Source organism: Hyaena hyaena, unplaced genomic scaffold, assembly GCF_003009895.1.
Source record: "Hyaena hyaena isolate Hyena2069 unplaced genomic scaffold, ASM300989v1 scaffold_482, whole genome shotgun sequence".
In the NCBI taxonomy this organism is placed as follows: Eukaryota; Metazoa; Chordata; class Mammalia; order Carnivora; family Hyaenidae; genus Hyaena; species Hyaena hyaena.
The window spans coordinates 826,976-845,234 of NW_024081119.1; the positions used below are offsets into that span (position 1 = coordinate 826,976).

General features: G+C 35.2%; 1 pseudogene; it reads left to right on the forward strand.

Annotated features, from left to right (window-relative positions):
• The first annotated feature begins 16,420 nt into the window (after positions 1-16,420).
• LOC120246770 overlaps positions 16,421-18,259 on the forward strand; it is a 137,489-nt pseudogene continuing 135,650 nt past the window's right edge.

Below are 18,259 nucleotides of genomic sequence, written 5' to 3' on the forward strand. Positions count from 1 at the left end.
AGAGGCAGATACTTAGTTTTCCATGGCCAATTATTGATGAATAATGCAGTATCACTAAAAAGGGACCAACTTAGGGTACAATCATGAAACTCCTATTACTAAAAATATTGTATGGCTATGACATAAAAAAAGAGACTTGGACAAATTATTAACTTTCTTGAGACTCAAATGTAAAAGTAACAGGTTTCCTAAAATTCTAATTAAAATTCTAATTCTCAGAGGAATGTATTTGATATATCATACCTCTCTGGAACATTCAAAAAATGCTTTGAGAGATGCGCGGTTCCATATGCAGTATATATAACTTGATTTTATAGATTATTAAATGACTAAGAAGTCCTTGTCAATATGCTTCAGCTTTTATTTTTTAAAGTAAGTAAAGATATAATTATAATGGTTTGGACTTTTAATTAAAGGATGCTGAGTTTCAGTAATGTACATTTCAATTTAATTGTAAAATTTTGCCTACTGATGCATTTCATTATTAATGAGATGCCATCCAATTACCTATAATATTCCTTTGAAAATAAGATTTTAAGCTACTTTTCAAATATGTAAGAACTGGTATTCTCTGTGCTATTTTTTTCTGCACTTGAATTGACCCTGCAGAGAAAGAATATGCTTTTCTTTCTTTAATGAAGTTATCCACTTAGCAACACTTTTATAAGAAAAAAGTTAGAACTATACTTTTTGTCATCTTGTTTTATTAGTAGTGAAATCAAATATGTTCTTTGATGTTTAGAAACATAATTATATTTTAGATAAAGCTTTCTTTTTAAACCAATACTATTAACTTTGTGGCAAAAGTCTCATACACATGCGCACATACAGTTACATAAAGTTGTGTAATGGCCTCTTTGGGAGAAGGTTGAATTACTGGAAACTAGTACTGTATTTGGAGTTAAGGTACCTAGAGTCCAGTCCTAATTCTGTCACCATCTGGTGATACTTTATAGTCTTATGCAAACTACTTAATCTCTGATACTAGATTCCCAGTGTCAAATAGAGATAGTATTTAGTTACTGGTTGTCTTTTCAGCTCCAATAACAAATATAACTGTGGTAGATTTTATACGGTTCTTTGTATGTATATTGACTGATACACTGTACACAATTATTACTTGTATATATGTTTATAAATACAGGTTTAAATAAAGAGAAACTTCTGCATGTCAAAAAGAAAATGTAAGAAGCTCAATGGAAAAATGGACAGAGAATGTAAATAAGCAAGTCAAGGAAGAGAAAAAAAAACCCAGGTGGTTAACAAGTATATTACAAAATGAATGTCTGTACTCATTACAGAGAAATACAAATGGAAAAGTAATAAGCCAAGATGAAGAAAAACAAATAGAAGTTGATCTTTTTCAAGGAAGTGGAGGACAGAGACTATAATAATTGAAATGCTACCCATAGGCTTTTGCAAATATTAGATTGGCTGGCACTTTTTGATCAGCCACATTATCTGTTATCATTCTGAATTAGAGAAAAATAGTCCTATTTTTGGATGTTTTGATGCCAAATTTTCTTTTTCTTAAACATTGAATGTTTCTCTTCTATTGGGCTACCATTATCATCTGGTTTCTTTAAGGTGATTGTGTCTTTGGGTATATTTCTCTTAGAGTCTTAAGAGGAGAATTTCATCCAGCACAGCAGGTAGGCTAAAGGACAGAACAAAGAGCTGACTTCCTGGGATCACACCCTCTCTTATCACTTCATACCTGTGTAACTTTGGTGTGTTCTTAATCTCTTTATGTGTCAAATCTTCATTTGTAAAATTGGGGTGCTAATGAAAGAAATATCTCATAAAATTGGAATTAGGATTAAGTGAGTTAAACACAACAATAACTAAGAGAGATTTGCTGTATATTTAAAAAGCCACTAGTAAAGGGAGTATGGCTACAGAGAACACTGTGTAAAGCTTGTTTCTTGGAGGTTCAGGGAAAACTCTGTCCCAAACCCTTAAACAGTCATGTCTCTAAACTTCACACAATTTCAGATTCAACTATTAACTTATTTAGGACATATGCAAATACAGTCAACCATTATTTTCCAAGAGCTGATTATATGGCAAGTATTGTGGGATGTACTTTCACATGTGTTAAATTAATTAAACAAGGAGGCAGTTAGACTGAAGTGTCTCTAATGTCATGGTGGCCTATGTAAGGAAACCAAAATGTAAGGCTGTAAATGCCTCCAGGTTACAAATGGAAACCTAAGGACAACCAGTCATAAGTAGCCAACTCTGCTTTAAGCTGGACCCGATCAATAATTTCCTTGCTTTGCTTCTGCCGTTTCTCCTTAGAAGTCTCTCCCAAGTCCTGGTTGGTGGAATGCGTCTAATGACTTCTGGTCTAGCACTGACTGATTTGAATTGGTTTTTGCTCAGATAAACTCTTAAGAATTTTTAACGTGCTTCAGCTTATCTTTTGACAAATGTTATCTCAATAACTGCTATACCATATGGCTGGTGAAGACTTGGAGAGTCAAAAAGGTACATTATTTCATAGTATGTGGTAAAAGTCTCAATTACCACCAAGAAGAAGGATCAGGAGGAGAATAAAAACAGGAAGAAAAAAGGATGAGGAAGAGCTGTAGGAAGGGGAAACATAGGGACGAGAAGGGGGAGAGGAGGTTAGGGCAGAGACAACAGAGGGGGACTTTGCGGAAGAGAAGAAAGAGCACAGCAATGTTGATACCTTAAAGGGATGGATAAAATAGTAATGGAAACAGATGGAAGAGACTGAAAAAACACCCATGCTCATGGTGACTAGTCTCTCTTTTATTAAAAAAAGAGGGGAGGGGGGGTGTTTGCACTGCCTAGTTGATCCCTCCATATTTCCCTGAGGTCATAGTACCCGCTTTGTCTGCGACTTTGTTTCAGACCATTCTCACTCTTGCTCTCTGTGTTTCAGCTAAACTGGCCTCCCAGCCATGCCCGAACAGCTTTCATCCTAAGGTCTTTGCCCTGCTGCTCCCTGTGAGTGGGCTCCTCTCTCCAGATACCTGCAAATGGGCTATTCTCTCACTTTCTTCAGCACTGCTCAGATGTCACCTATGGAGACGCCCTGTCTGCACACTATATTAAAAATTGTACACTCACTCTAATTACATTTTATCCATAACATTCATAGTCACCTAATTTAATTATTTGCCATGGGTGCGAAAATTTTTTGCCTGTCTTTCCACAGTGAGCTACTTGAGAGACTGGTTTTATTTTATTCACTGCCTTATCACCAGTTCTTAGGAGACTTCTTTATTTATAGTAAATGCACAGTTTTTTTGTTTGTTATATGAACAGATGCTCTGTTAACATGCCAAGCACTGCTCTAAGTGCTGTACATATATTATCTCATTTAGTTCTTACCAAAATGTGCTCTTGTTATTTGCATTTTGCATAAGGCAAATCCAAGTTACAGAGCTGTGAAATAGCTTGCCCAAATCCCATAGCTAATAAGTATTGGATACGGTAAACTCAACTCAGCCCACTGTTAGGGGACATTGCAACACATGGATCATATGCAATAGCTAAGTTGCAGAACTAGATTTAAAGAAGTTTAACTCCAAAGCCAGTCTGATTCTATAATCCTTTTTAGATGCTGTGCTAGAATGTTCTCATACATTTTCTCCTTAATGCTCACAATAACCCTAAAAATACCCATTATTTTCTCTGATTTGCAACTAAGTCTTAGAAGAATTTTGTCCTGGGAAATGAACTGAAATTCAAAGTGGCTTTAAAAACCACTTCCCTCTTCACTCAATTCAAACCTTCCTTACGTTTAGTATGTGAGAAGAGAACAACGTTGATCTATGTCTTCCCTCAAGGTTTGCTTGCTTTTCTTAAAATTCAGCACATCTCATGAAGTGAAACTATTCCACAGTAGCTTAAGACAGTGACTTTTTTAATATAGTTTTTTATTGGTCCTTTTGTTCTGCAAATCTTCAACAAAACTCTTACCTGCCTGTAATTTAGTATGAATGTCATTTGTAATAATTACATATCCTGCTGGCTGCCATTTAGAACCAGAAAATAGATTCATTTCTTTTCTGAATTTTCTGTAACATATGTGAGATCAATAAATAAAATGATTAAAACACCTACACAAAAGAAAATACCACTGTATGATTTTCTTAAATTGACAAAAATTAATGGAAATATTATTCTGGCTGCCACTCCACCCTTAATTACAACTCATTATGGTTAGTGAGCTTACAGAACTGAGTTATTCTATACAATATTTCTAATATAGTCCCTGAGGACATTTAAAGACAGCCTGGATGAACTATTACAAAGCCTATTGAAGAGGATAATTTTGCACAGGCAGGGAGATTTATTTCGATTCAATACATTTTTTTCATTGTTCTTAACTTTTAAAGGACAATTGTATAAATTACAGTGTGCCTATTCTTAAGTTGTTTAGTTTTGGGGAACATGTTTTTTATTTGTTAGGACCTGCATATTTAGGAGAGTGAGAGAGCAGAATGTGGGATACATACCTTGAGAATAGACTACTTGTTTCCAAAATAGGTTCCTTAGCCATTCTTAGACCGTATACCTTTGTTCTTTTCCCTCCCCCCCGGGTGAAATACAGGCTCAAGGGAGTAGACACCTTCAAACTCAGGAGGTGAGGTTCTACATTACTAAGGGAATTTAAGTGAAAGACGCAGAGTAGGGCCCCAACACACATCACAGTCTCCCTTCAGAGTGGATACAGACAATCCTCACTTTGCATGGTAGCCCAGAACTACAAAAATAACTGTGTGTGTTGAAACCATGAGAAGCAATCTTAATAATCGATAAGAAATAATTGTGATTTTTCCGTGATCCTTAATGAGATTTATTGCACTAAAAACTTTCGTACCGTCTATTATAAATTTATAGGGAAAAGAAAAAAATAGCAAAACTAATATTTATTTAGTACATTTCATTTTAAAACATTAGAAACATTGACAGAGTGTTTGTTAAAAACTTATAAGGAGTAGTTTGAACAGTTCTTATATTTTTTTTTCTTATGGAATAACTTACAATATGGAACCTGCATCCCATCTGTGCCTTGCAAATTGTCATACTCCTTTGAATGCTTGGATCAGCTTCCAATATTTCATTATCTTTTGTTCTTTCAGTTTAGTAAAATATTCCCCCAAAATTCCTTTAATGTGAAGTGTTTTTTTTTTTTGGCCAGTGTCACTTCCTCTTGGATATCTTCATTCTTTTTGTTACACCCATTTTTCTCAATTTCGTTGGGAAGTTCACCTGCCTTCATATTTGGAGGGTCTGAGTTCTGGCTTCATATCTAGAGTCCCAGGTTCCTCTGGCTTCATATCTGGACTCCAATGGCAGGATGGCAACATTCTCAATAGTAACATAAGTACTTATTATTTATATTTTACTTTTGGTAAATTTTTGTTTCTTTGTTTCACTTTCCTTTTTTAAGGAAAGTTTATTTATTTATTTTGAGAGAGAGATTGAGAGGCAGAACAAACAGGGGAGGGCAGAGAGAGAGAGGGAGAGAATCCCAAGCAGTTTCCGCTGTTAGTGTGGAGCCAACCAGGAGTTCCAATTCACAAACCATGAGATCATGACCTGAGCTGGAATTGAGAGTTGGATGCTTAGCTGACTGAGCCACCCACATGTCCCGTTTTGCTTCACTTTCATCTTTGTTTATCACTTCCCTTTATTGATTGTTCATTTTTGAACATTTCATGCTTAACCTGTTTTCTCATGAACAGCATACAGATATGCAGTGGCCAATTGCTAACATGATCTGAGAGAAGTGATGTGATTGGCCAATAATTATGATGCACATCTGTTATTTGTGTAGTGATTCGTAGACCAAAAATCTAGCAGCAAGGCTTGTACTTTGTGCAACTGCAGTTGATATACCATGGTAACTAAAATGTAAACCATGTTGCTGGGAAGACTGTTATTTATACTTAGCTCAACAGTGGTAACTGAAATTCATGCATATTAAAAGTGCCCAAATCAGAGACTGGCACACTGTTGCTATGCGTAATATTACCTCTGTTACCTTCATTTTTACTGCTAACTTTTACTGAATGGCTATTATGTGCTAGGCATTGTTTGGCTGTTTCCAAAAATTATTCCATTTAATCTTCACATGAAATCCCTATGCTATCAACTATACCTATTTTACTGATAAGAAAACTGGGGTATAATTACTTAAGAGGCTTTTCTGAGGTTCTTCAGTAAGTGGTACAGACAGCCAGAATTAGGCCAATATAATTTCAAAGCTGATGGTAGCTTGGATTTGACATTATTAACTCCTTTTAATTTGGCCAACCACAGTTTCCTATAAACTAAGCCTTCTCAAACCACTTATAATTTCACGTACAGCTTATGAGAGAATTCTTCTTGGTATAAGAAGTTTCACTTACCTGCCCTGACTTGTAAGGAAGAGCAGTGGTACTCTTCATCATCACTATCATTTATTAAGGCCCAAGCATAATTTTATTATATTAAAGCTTGCTCCAGTACTGCTTATTCTAATCCTTCAAGCCATGGCTACAGAGAAATTGCCATGTATATTATAACACAAAACACCTAACGTGAGGTATAAGGGAGTGAGTGTTCGATGACTCTAGAATTTGAGGTCCGCTGAATTCAAATTATTTGGTTCTACTGCCAGCGTAGCACACACTGAAGAGTAAGAATAGGAGGAACTCAGAGCTTTGCTTTAATGAAGGTACACGGTCCCAGTGATGATTCTATCTTAAACAATGCTTTCTCAGTCAGGAATTTCAGTAATACACTCATTGGTTAAATGTATCTAGCCAAGAAAATAGGGTATCAAAATTAATAGAACATTCCTATGTCCTTTCCTACCCAATTTGTCTTTTTGCATTAGTTCAACATTTATAAATTATTTCATTTTTTTTTAGAATTCCAACATGAACTTCATATTAACTAGAGTAAGCATTTTGCAACTCAAGAGATGGATTATTTACATTATTTATTTATTTATTTATTTTGGGGGGTAAATTTTGTTTAAACTTCAACCTTCATTTGAAAGGATAAGAAAATGCTAAATGTACAATGATGTAAGACACTTTGGAACCTTTTCTGACACCTAATATTTAAAAATTTATCTTCCCTAAATGCTGATTGCTTTTTCTAGCAGTGAATTAAGGGTGTGAAAAGAGGCGCCTGGGTGGCTTAGTTGGTTAAACTTACTGAGGGTGTGAAGCCCCTAAAATGTAGTGGGGAACCTCACAAGGACCCCTGTCACCCAACCAGTCACTCAACTCACTGAGTGTGATATGTTCAATGACAGCTCCAGAGAGAGCTGCCTCCATCTAAGTTTATGGAGATGCTAGATGGATTTTGTTTCCAGAGTCCTTGTTCTTGATGAGGTTATTTTGAGGGATAAAGTGTATGAGATGAGATTCAACGAAAGAGAAAAATTTAAGAATGCTGTTAAAACACTCAGATAAAATCTCTTAGCTCCTTAAAAGCTATCTAGCCAATGTCTGGAGAGTGAGTGATTATACCACTGTGGGAGAACATTTTTCCTAAAATATTCTTGCTTTTGTATTTATAGTGTTATGTTACACTGTTTGTTAACATACATCTTTTGGCATTTGCTGTCACATTTAGTAGAACAAGGTGGTTGTCTCCTACCAAGTTGTTATGTTCTCTGATAATATGCTCAGTCATTTCAGGACTCCCCATATATTATATGTTCCTGCAGTAAAGCTGGTTTCTTTATTATAGTTTGGTATACCCATTTTTATTTTTCTGTAAGCCACCTTATTTTGAAATGCTATTATCACAGGGAGTTAAGTGCTTGGGGTAATTTCATATTTTGAGTCTATAAAAAGGTCTTTTAACCTGGACGTATGTGCCTGGGGAGGTCTATAGCTGTACTTCAGGGCAGGTAGGATGTCCCTATAATCGCTACAAAACTGTGTATGCCTTTATGCATTTTTCCAGAGACAGAGCTATCACCTGGATATCAAAAATTGAGAGAGATTGTTCTTACTGTCTTAATTTTGTTCTTTATCTTACTTTGTTCTTTTGTTCTTAGAGTAGTTTTCTACCACTCACCTGGTTGCTGGTCTTCCATAATCAACTCTGGTCACCAAGGTCTACCAAAGTAATGTTCCCATGAGGGACATTTGCAGACTCTTCCCCAGAAGTTTTGGCTCAGCCTTGTATAGTTCCCATCTCTGCCTCCTCCTTTGGCAGATCTTTATCTGTATCCTGGCCTGCACTCCCCTGGATCTAGACAATTCTGCTTTGCTATAGGTGAAAAAGATAGGAACATTGCTGTGTGAGCCTGAATAAACAGTTTGGTTACTTTTACTGTCTTCTTTAAATAAACAAACATGTTTTGTATTTATATTTTAATGATCTTTAGGTCTTTCATGGAAAATTTTAAAGAAAAAATCTAAAAAGGAAGCCAAAATAGACCGAAAAAAGCAGATAGTTAGCAGGTCTGCACGTTAGAAAAATAATCCATATTTATGGTATATTCTTTAGTAGAAAAGTTCCTTCTGGACATGATAGGCAGGTGTATCCTTCTGTGGCATGGAGGTAAAACTGTGAATCTACCCAGGCACCCAGGTGGAAGTGATGGGTTAATAGATAATCTTCTGGAGTAATCTCCCTCCCCTAAAACAGACCATCAAAGTAGTAAATGTGTGTGCTTTCCTCCTCAGCAGCCATTCCTCTTTTGTCTGATAACATATCCTCAATTTCCAATGAGAAACACTCCGTCCCTACTGTCCTTCTTCATGGTTTGAGTGAAGTTGACACTATGCCTAGTTTATACATCCATTCCTCTGGTCACAATGTGACCCAATTTAAGAAAAAAGAGGTACATCCAGGACTTTTGTTTAGCTGCTGGAAGAGATCAGGTCTCTCTACCCAAGCTTCTTTGTGTTTTTCCCTAGAAATGCTTCACAGGTCTTACACCTTGAGGTGAACACTATCTTAGTATAGATTCTTATTAAAAAATCATGTACCTTTAAAAAGGAAGCTCAGTGTCTTAACCCAAAATAGGTGAGCTTTTTAGTCCTTGTGATAAATATACAAGGGAAAAAATCTTATTGATATAGAAAGTCTGTTGTTGGTTTTCATCAGCCTACTTACATAATTGCTAATGTGACTAAAATATCTTTGAGAATGTGTCCCCATTTTATTTGTTTTGTACACTCAATGTCTCACATTTCTCAGAAACTAATACCTCCCATTTGAACTCTACACATATCTCACATTAGTAGATATTGCAGTGACTTAATGTTCTTAAAGGATGAAAACCTACCTCCCTTGATTCATGGGGGGATGGTCTAAGATAACAAGAATGAGAGTCAGAAAGTCTGCAACTGCAGTGCACTTACAGTTTTTATTTTGTTCTGTCTTCACAGCTGGTATTAGAGTGTGGTGGAAACCAACGCATAAACGTGGAGGAAAGGACCTGCTTGTGTGCTGAGGATAACCTGGGCTGTTCCAGGTGTCTTTGCCCATGGAAGAATGTGAGCAAACACCAGTGAGTTGCTCATTATTGCCACATGAATAAGACTGATCCTTTCTTCTATTAATCAGGAAATAAATCAAGGTACAAGTTACTGAGGGAGTTTATGAAAGAGTTGAAATTTTTGTTTAAATGCCTCTTTCTGTAACTACAGCCTCCTAGAACTGATAAGAACTCTTAACTCTATTTCTTTCCATGGCGGTAGCTTTATTTTCAGACACTGACATATTTTCTTGAACCACTTTCCTTAAGTATGCTGTGTATTTAAAATCTTAGGCTGCACACTTTCAAAAATGTTATTCCCACTGAGCTGCTCTCTGGATAACCATCTAGTCATTCTCATTTTTATTTTTTTTTTTAATGTTTTATTTATTTCTAGGAGAGAGAGAGAGACAGCGTGAGCAGGGGAGGGTCAGAGAGAGAGGGAGTCACAGACTCTGAAACAGGCCCCAGGCTCTGAGCTGGCAGTCAGCACAGAGCCGGACGCGGGGCTCGAACCCACGAACCGCGAGATCCTGACCTAAGCGAAAGTCGGACGCTTAACCAACTAAGCCACCCAGGCGCGCCAAGTCATTCTCATTTTTAAGATTCAAATTGTTTTCCAGCAAAATTGGTCAAATTGAAGTGATTTCAGTTTGCTAAACTACTGTTTGTTGATTGGTTCCCTTTTCCAGCACAAGTTCCTATTCCTATGGAAACAGTAGGCTCTACTAGAATTCTTCTTCAGTCTCTCAGCCACCCACCCCTGTATTCCTCTGGATAACCAATCAGTCAGATTCCTATTGTAATTAGTGGAGGAAATTAATTGATCTATTATGCTGTTTTCATTTTGCAAAGTCATGAAATATTTACAAGGATCTAATAGATTAATTTATCTTCTTTTTATAATTTTTTAAATGTTTATTTATTTTCAAGAGACAGAGAGATAGAGTGGGAGTGGGGGAGGGGCAGAGAGAGAGAGGGAGACTCAGAATCCGAAGCAGGCTCCTGGCTCCAAGCTATCAGCACAGAGCGCAACACAGGGCTCGAACCCACAAACTGTGAGATCATGACCTGAGCCGAAGTTGGAGGCTCAACCAACTGAGCCACCCAGGTGCCACTAGATTAATTTCTCTAGTTCAAATAAAAGTGTTCAAAGCTACCATATTGAGAAATAATAGAAGGTATTTTAAAATGTCATTATCTGTTCATAGCAGCACTCTCAACAATAGCCAAAACATGGAAAGAGCCTAAGTGTCCATCAACGGACGAATGGATCAAGAAGATGTGGTTTATCTATACAATGGAATACTACATGGCAATGAGAAAGAATGAAATCTGGCCATGTGTAGCAACATGGATGGACCTTGAGGGTGATATGCTAAGCGAAATAAGTCAGGCAGAGAAGGACAAATATCATATGTTTGCACATATAGGAGGATTAAGAGGAACTTAACTGAGGACCATGGGGTAGAAGAAGGGGGGAAATGGTGGGAGAAAGTGGGAGAGGCAAACCATGAGAGACTCTTGAATGCTGACAAAAACTAAGGACTGATGGATGTGGGGCGGGGAGGGGGGATGGGCATGGAGAGGGGTACTTGTGGGGATGAGCACTGGGTGTTATATGGAAACCAACTTGACAAACTATTTGTAAAAAAATAAATAAAATAAAATGTCATTATCAAGTCCATCAAAATATACATGATGTTGTGTCAGACATTATTCAGCACAGATTAATAGCAGTTTTCTACAACTTTAAAAACCTACTGGCAGATAGCCATCTATTTTTAACATAAGGCATTTGTCTTGGTTTTTCTTCCGTTATCATCTATCTGTGCTTTTGAAAATATTGATCCTTCTCTGTGTTCAGGCTATCTGATTACATAGAAAAGAAAGAAATTCTCTCCTTATCCACGCTAACTTTTTAAATTCTACTATAGGTTTAAAATTTAATGGGAAATATTATTATATGATTAAAAATACTATATATAATATTTGTGCTAGAGTTTCTTGTAATGCTAGAGAATTTTAAGAAATCAATTAGAAACATGATATTGAAAAATTTGCCTGGTAATTTTTTATGATGAAAGATAAATTATCCTAATGGCTATCATTTTATTTGTGACCAAAGAATAATACATAAACATATTTTTGGGGGCACCAGGGTGGCTTAGTTGATTAAGTGCCACTCTTGATTATAGCTTAGGTCATGATCTCACAGTCTGTGAGATCAAGCCCTATCTCAGACTCTGTGCTGAGAGTTAAGAGCTTGCTTGGGATTCACTCTCTCTCCTTCCCTTTCTGTCCCTCCTCTGCTAAGCTTTATCTCTCTTTCAAAGTAAATAAAATAAAAAAACTTAAAAAAGAATATTTGTTTTTAAAGTTTTTCTACTTGCCTGAAGGGGCTGTCAAGCTGAATCACACAACCAGCTTTAATCTGGCTGTATGGTTTTTATCATAGGGAAAAAACAGGAGAGTTACAGAATGGGATCCTCCGATTTTACCACTAATACTTTAATGTGTTTTTAACAGTACAATGCCACTTTAATAAGGGTCAAAGACAGGGAACACAAAACATTATACATATGTGGTAAACCCATTTTGTCAAGCAAGGGAATTATACACAGATTTCAGGTTAGCAGTGATTTCTCAAAAAGTTAATGATGGTGGGCGGGAGCCCAGGTGGTTTAGTTCATTAATTGGCCAACTTCACCTCAAGTCATGATCTTGCGGGTTTGTGAGTTTGAGACCCGTGTGGGGCTCTGTGCCAACAGCTCAGAGCCTGGAACCTGTTTTGGATTCTGTGTCTCCCTCTCTCTCTGCCCCTCCCCAGCTTGCACTCTGTATCTCTCTTTCAAAAATAAATAAACATCAAAAATTTTTTTAAACAGTGAATGATGGAACTCCAGAATTAGTATTTGGAAATTATTTTAGTCTACACTTACTTTTATTTTTTTGTCAGTTGACAAGTATCAAGTATAACTAATGATGGTATAAGAAAAATTAATGTTTCAAGTTAAACTCAGCAAATGAGAACAAGGAAAAATTTTAGATGTTGGAAAAATTTCATAAAATGATTGGTAAAATCTGCCCCTTTTTCTTAACTTTTTGAAGATAATCCTGTCAATTGTTTTCTTTATTATGTCATTATTTTTGATTTATAATAAATTTATATATTCACCTATTACTGACCCCAATAAAAAACAGGTATATCGCATCTTTTAAAATAAGTTTTTCCAGAGAAAATAGTAATACCAAGTGTTAAGATAAATGTGTCTATGGATAGTTCTATGTGGGTAGTAATATAAGACGGAGCCCCAAACCTCTTGGCCATGCTTTGCTGCTGCTATTGTAAGGTAGAAGCGAGAGAAAGAATTTTCTTCTTTAAATATTTTCAAGCTACACTCTTTTAAAAAATGCGATCACTTTTTATCTAGTGGCCAACATTCACTTCATTTTAACCAGCCAAAAAAGTAAAACTAATGATGTTTCAAAGCCTTTAAAAAGAAACAAGTTTTTCAAAGAAACTCATTATCTAAGACATTATAAAAAAAATCCCAAAGATTTTTCTATAGGTGCAAAAGAAAAAAATATTTTTTTGAGAGGCTATGTTAATTGATTTCTGTTAATTCATAAATTGGCTCAGGAAGTGTGGATCCCTAAATTTCTGTATTCAGGGGCTTTTGGTATTTTATAGGTACCTGAAACTTAAAAAAATTTTTTTTTTAATTTATTTCTGAGAGAGAGACAGCATGAGCCGGGGAGGGTCAGAGAGAGAGGGAGACACAGAATCCGAAACAGGCTCCAGGCTCTGGGCTAGCTGTCAGCACAGAGCTCAACATGGGGCTCGAACCCACGAACCGGGAGATCATGACCTGAGCCCAAGTAGGATGCTTAACCGACTGAGCCACCCAGGTGCCCCGGTACCTGAAACTTTTATGCATGTTTTGTAAAGAATTTTTTCTATGTTTAAAATTTTCACAGAGATCAAGAATATTTTACTATCCCACTTAAGAAGTAAAGAACATAGTCCCTCTTATTCTATTTTGTTTGGAATATACTCTATATTTAGGAAAACTAGTTAATATTAATACATCAAAATGAAAGCTGCACTTTTGGTTTTCATTTTGTCTCTAATGTTTTTGTCTCATTGGTATAATATGTGTTGCTCCAGGTTTGCTAATGTTCCAAATAGCCCCATTTTAATGGTTATAATTTCATGGTAAAAAACTAGCCCATGGCAGTTTTATTTCCTATTTGTAATATGGTCAAGTAATTTTAAAGGTGTATTAGTGTACTGAAGGCAATTTAGGGAATGATTGCACTTCAAAGTGTTGAAACGTGTCTTCTTGAAAATTTCCCTCATGTAGGATAAAACTCTGTTTCTTCCTATATTCCTAACATATGACAAATAGAAAATTATGGAGAGCCATCAATACCATGTTTACTGAAATGTGAATACTTTTGAGTGTACCATTTTTATGGACCAGGGTCATAAATGAATGTCTTTGTGTCAAAATGCAATCACATACTGAAAATAAGAATCTCATAATTTTTACAAGTGATTTTTATGCACATATGTCAATACGGTCCTGTTTTCTTGATTGTGGGAGGGTTTCCAAACTGACAACTAATGAATTTGGTCAAAGTGCTGACTGATGAAATGCTTTATTTGTAGCTTTTAAACATGCTATTTGGTAAATTGATAGAGTTCTTCATTTTCCATCCAGAAGCCATAATATAGAAGGTACATTAATAGATATGTAAGTTGAACAATGAATTATTTAACTTATTTCCAAAGAAACTTACTGAATATTGCACTACTCTTTACCTGAAAAATAATTTTAAGCAATTATTAGGTAATATGTTTGATACAACATATTAAAACTTAAATCATTTTTATAATCTCAGTATTTTCTTCACATATGTTAAAACTTCTGATAAATCTTTCATCCTGAAAAATTAATATTTATCATGAAGCATAATGCCAGCTTTATTAATTTAAACATTTATGTAAGTTTTGAGTAAAGTAAATCAAATAAATTACATTTTCAGATGATTGACTTGGAAGAATGAAACTTTATTTATCATTAGAAAATAAATAAGACCTTCCAGAGAGTATGGAACCTTCATCCAGTTCTCTCTGAAGGCATTGAGGTGAGATTAAAAGTCATAGGAAACCATTGTTTCATTTGGGACAATTCTGAAAAGTTTACTACTAACTTCTGATTGTGTGATTTAGACACCTAATCCCACCTGAATCTAGTGGGACTCCAGCAATGCAATTCCAGGGAGTAAATATGACATATCTAATTTCAATTCATTTTTCTTATACAAGAAAGAAAACTGTTATTGTTAGAATGGATGGAATACTTACTCTACTTTTTGTAAGGGATAAAACTTACAATTTTATAAAAATATTGGAATAAATTAGTTTGCTTACAATTAAAATAAATTATTTAAATTCACATTTATTTGCTACTTTATTTTTTACTTCATATTTAAATGTGATTTCTTGAAAATTATAAGATTCTCTATTTCTTTTAATGTGAGAGAAAGCATAAAAAAGTTTCCTGAGAGTGATTTTTTTTAAATGTGGGCAGAGTGGGATTTAAGGGTAGAATGCTGTAAACAATGGGAATTTTGGTTTTACAAAACTGTTTTTAGGGACATTTATAATTAGATATTTCCAGTGATGCTATAGATGAGGTAGTCTGCTGTCACAGACCATTAGAGTTATCTCACAAACAAATGTGGGTGGGTGTGTCTCCAGAATATGTTGTACATAGAATTAGAAATTGACCATATGGATGTGAGGGAATATATAACTTTATAAAAATAGCTGTAGTTATTCTTGACACATGGATATACTGCTCATTAGAACTCAATTATCTATACAATTTGGTTAATGATGGATTATAGGTTTTCTAAAGTTGGTAACATAAACAATTGACCCATATCTGCATCTCTTTTGTTTTTCTGGTATCATTTTTGGTTTTGGTGATATCATTTCAGTATTTTTACTTGTGCCTACTGCTTCTTTTTTCTCAAATACATTTATTCTCTCAGTTACAAAGCCTGTATCCTTTTTTTTCTTTATTCCTTTATTGCCTATAGTAATGAGTACTCAATACATGCTTTGTGAATAAATGGGAAAAGATCTTAAAAGTTTCTTAATATGTCACCTAGAGTAAATGAATACAAGTCTAAGATCAGTGAAGAAAATACTTTGTGTATGTAAATATCCATTTTTAAAAAATATTTGGAAACAAAATGCTTGGTTTGTATAAAGTAATATTGAGTCTACTATAGGTAAAAAGACTATTATGGCAAAGTAACCTCCCTGAATTTTATGGAATACGTAGGTGTACAGTCCATCTGTGCCTGAATATAATTTAAGCTTTGTAATGAACACTCTCCAAATCAGTTTATCTTGACATAAAACCAAATGACATAGATCCAAAACAATATAGAAAAAGAACATTTTTAAATATTAGATAGTATTACAGCAGATGAGAAGAGGATATTAATATTACCTAATTAAACCTGTCGCTACTATCTTAGGATTATATAGAGAGAATATTTAAAATCATTTGGCATATTTGTATAGAAAAAGAAACTAAGTTTAAGTGCTTGCTTACTATCACGTAACTAATTTGTGGTAGATCTATGACTCATGCTCTAGCCCTTATTCTGTCACCTGTTCACCATTTTCCCTCATAGATATTTTTTGACATAGCTATGCTTGTAAATGTTTAGGACAAATACATTTTGCTGCACATTATGAAGAGAAATGCCTCTGTGTGTTTGTGTGTGGGGGTGGAGTGATATTAGTGTACTGTTAATAAAACAGTTTGTGTAAGTTCTTTTTCTGGCATGGTCATATGCTCTATTTTTTCCATTCAAGTTTTCTTACTTAGTACTCAGTAGAACCAATACTCAGTTTACAAAATGGATGGCCAGAATTTGGAGTGCAGTCTCAGTTCACATCACAAACTAATTTATCTGGCCCATAAGGTGGAGAAGCGAACAATATTGGAGGCATTTGCAACAAGCTGTTACCAGGTAAATTTAGCAGGTTTAGAAATGTCAGAAAAGGAAAGTTCTAGTGGATTTAAATTCTTGCCCTTGTAGAGAGTTTTGTAGTTGTGACTCGTAAAGATATAACTCAAGTGGGAGCAAAGTGAGGGAGATGGGAAAAAGTTACTGAGGCTTTGCTACTTAACATAAATACATACATTAAAGTTTTGAAAAGGACAAGTTATTCAAATATGTAGCATCTGTCAGAATTAAAGGGAAATATGCATAATGAAAGGCAGAGTTTGTTTCTAATTGTACAAATTATAAAGAAGCCTGGCACAATTTTGCATAATTTAGAAAGTTGATGAGGAAAATATCCATTAGGGTGCCTCATCAATTCACCTAATGGTCTGGGATTATTTCCTAAGGCATATTCTTGAATGTTTTAATACGTTTAATTTTACATCTACCAAATGGCTATTTTTCTAGTGCATTTTATATATGGCAGTATTAAAACCACACTAAAGATTACTCCATCTTTCTTTCCATTCTTGGCTTTTTTTTGTATTTCATGTCTTCTGACACTCAATAGTTATATATAATTAAAGTGAAGTTAGAGGTTCCTTAGAGGAGAGGACTTTTCAGCTCACCATCGTTACCTGTTTTTCTTCAAAGTCCTGTTGCTTACCTGCTATAAGGCTGAAATGAGAACAGAAATGTTACTGCAATTTTTCAAGCTGTGAGAGCAAGGTTGTTGCTTCTTTTTACTTCAGTTTGTTACATTTTTGACTGGTGCATTTAAAGAGTACTTGATCATATATGTCATATATATTTCAAATAACTTCCACATACAGATCAAACACATGAGCCTCAATGCTCAATGTCAGGAAATCACATTTGGCCCCCAAGGTATCCATTTGAGTTTTTATTAGATGAAATAAAAGTAAATGTAATTAAAACTGAAGTACTTAAAAAAATTACACTCTATGGAACATCAAACTGAGAACATATCGAAGAAAATAGATCAATGGAAGGGACCTTCCAACATTATTCTGTATTAACAATGAAAGTTAATTACTTTAAGTGAAACTCAATCTTAAAAAGTCCTCTATCATGTTGTTTATTTGGTTTTCTACCATTTTCCTCCATTAGCAAAAGCACTGTCATTTAAAAACTTCTCACTGTTTTAGGGTGCCTGGGTGGCTCAGTTAGTTGAGCAACTGACTCTTGCTTTCAGCTCTGGTCATTAATTTAGGGTTGTTAGATTGAGATCTAGCCCTGTGTTGCGGTCCGGACTGAGTGTGGAGCCTACTTAAGATTCTCTCTCTCTGTCTCTCTTTGTTTCTCTCCCTTCCTCTCTCTCTCTCTACCCCTCCCCCTGCTCACACCCTCTCTCTCAAATTAGAAAAAAAGAGTTCTCACTACTTCATGTAAGAAATGATAAATATCCTTTATTTGAAGAGCCACATTGAACTGCTTTTCATTAATTTCAGGAAACTAAAGTTATGCCATCATACAGAACACTAAAGGAATATAAAGAAGTATTTATTTGCCAATTCAGTAGTTCTACTTTCAATTCTTTGTTTAAGGATGGGTAACATCATTCCACTAATAAACAGACATTAAGATATAGGTTGGTGTTAACTCAGAAACTGTGAAGGTTCTGAGATGCAGCCCTACTTACAAGACACAGAGTTAGTTGGCTACAGTTTTATATAAGGCCTTTGGGCCAGAGAAAAAGAAGATACTCCGTTATTCAACTGCCCATAG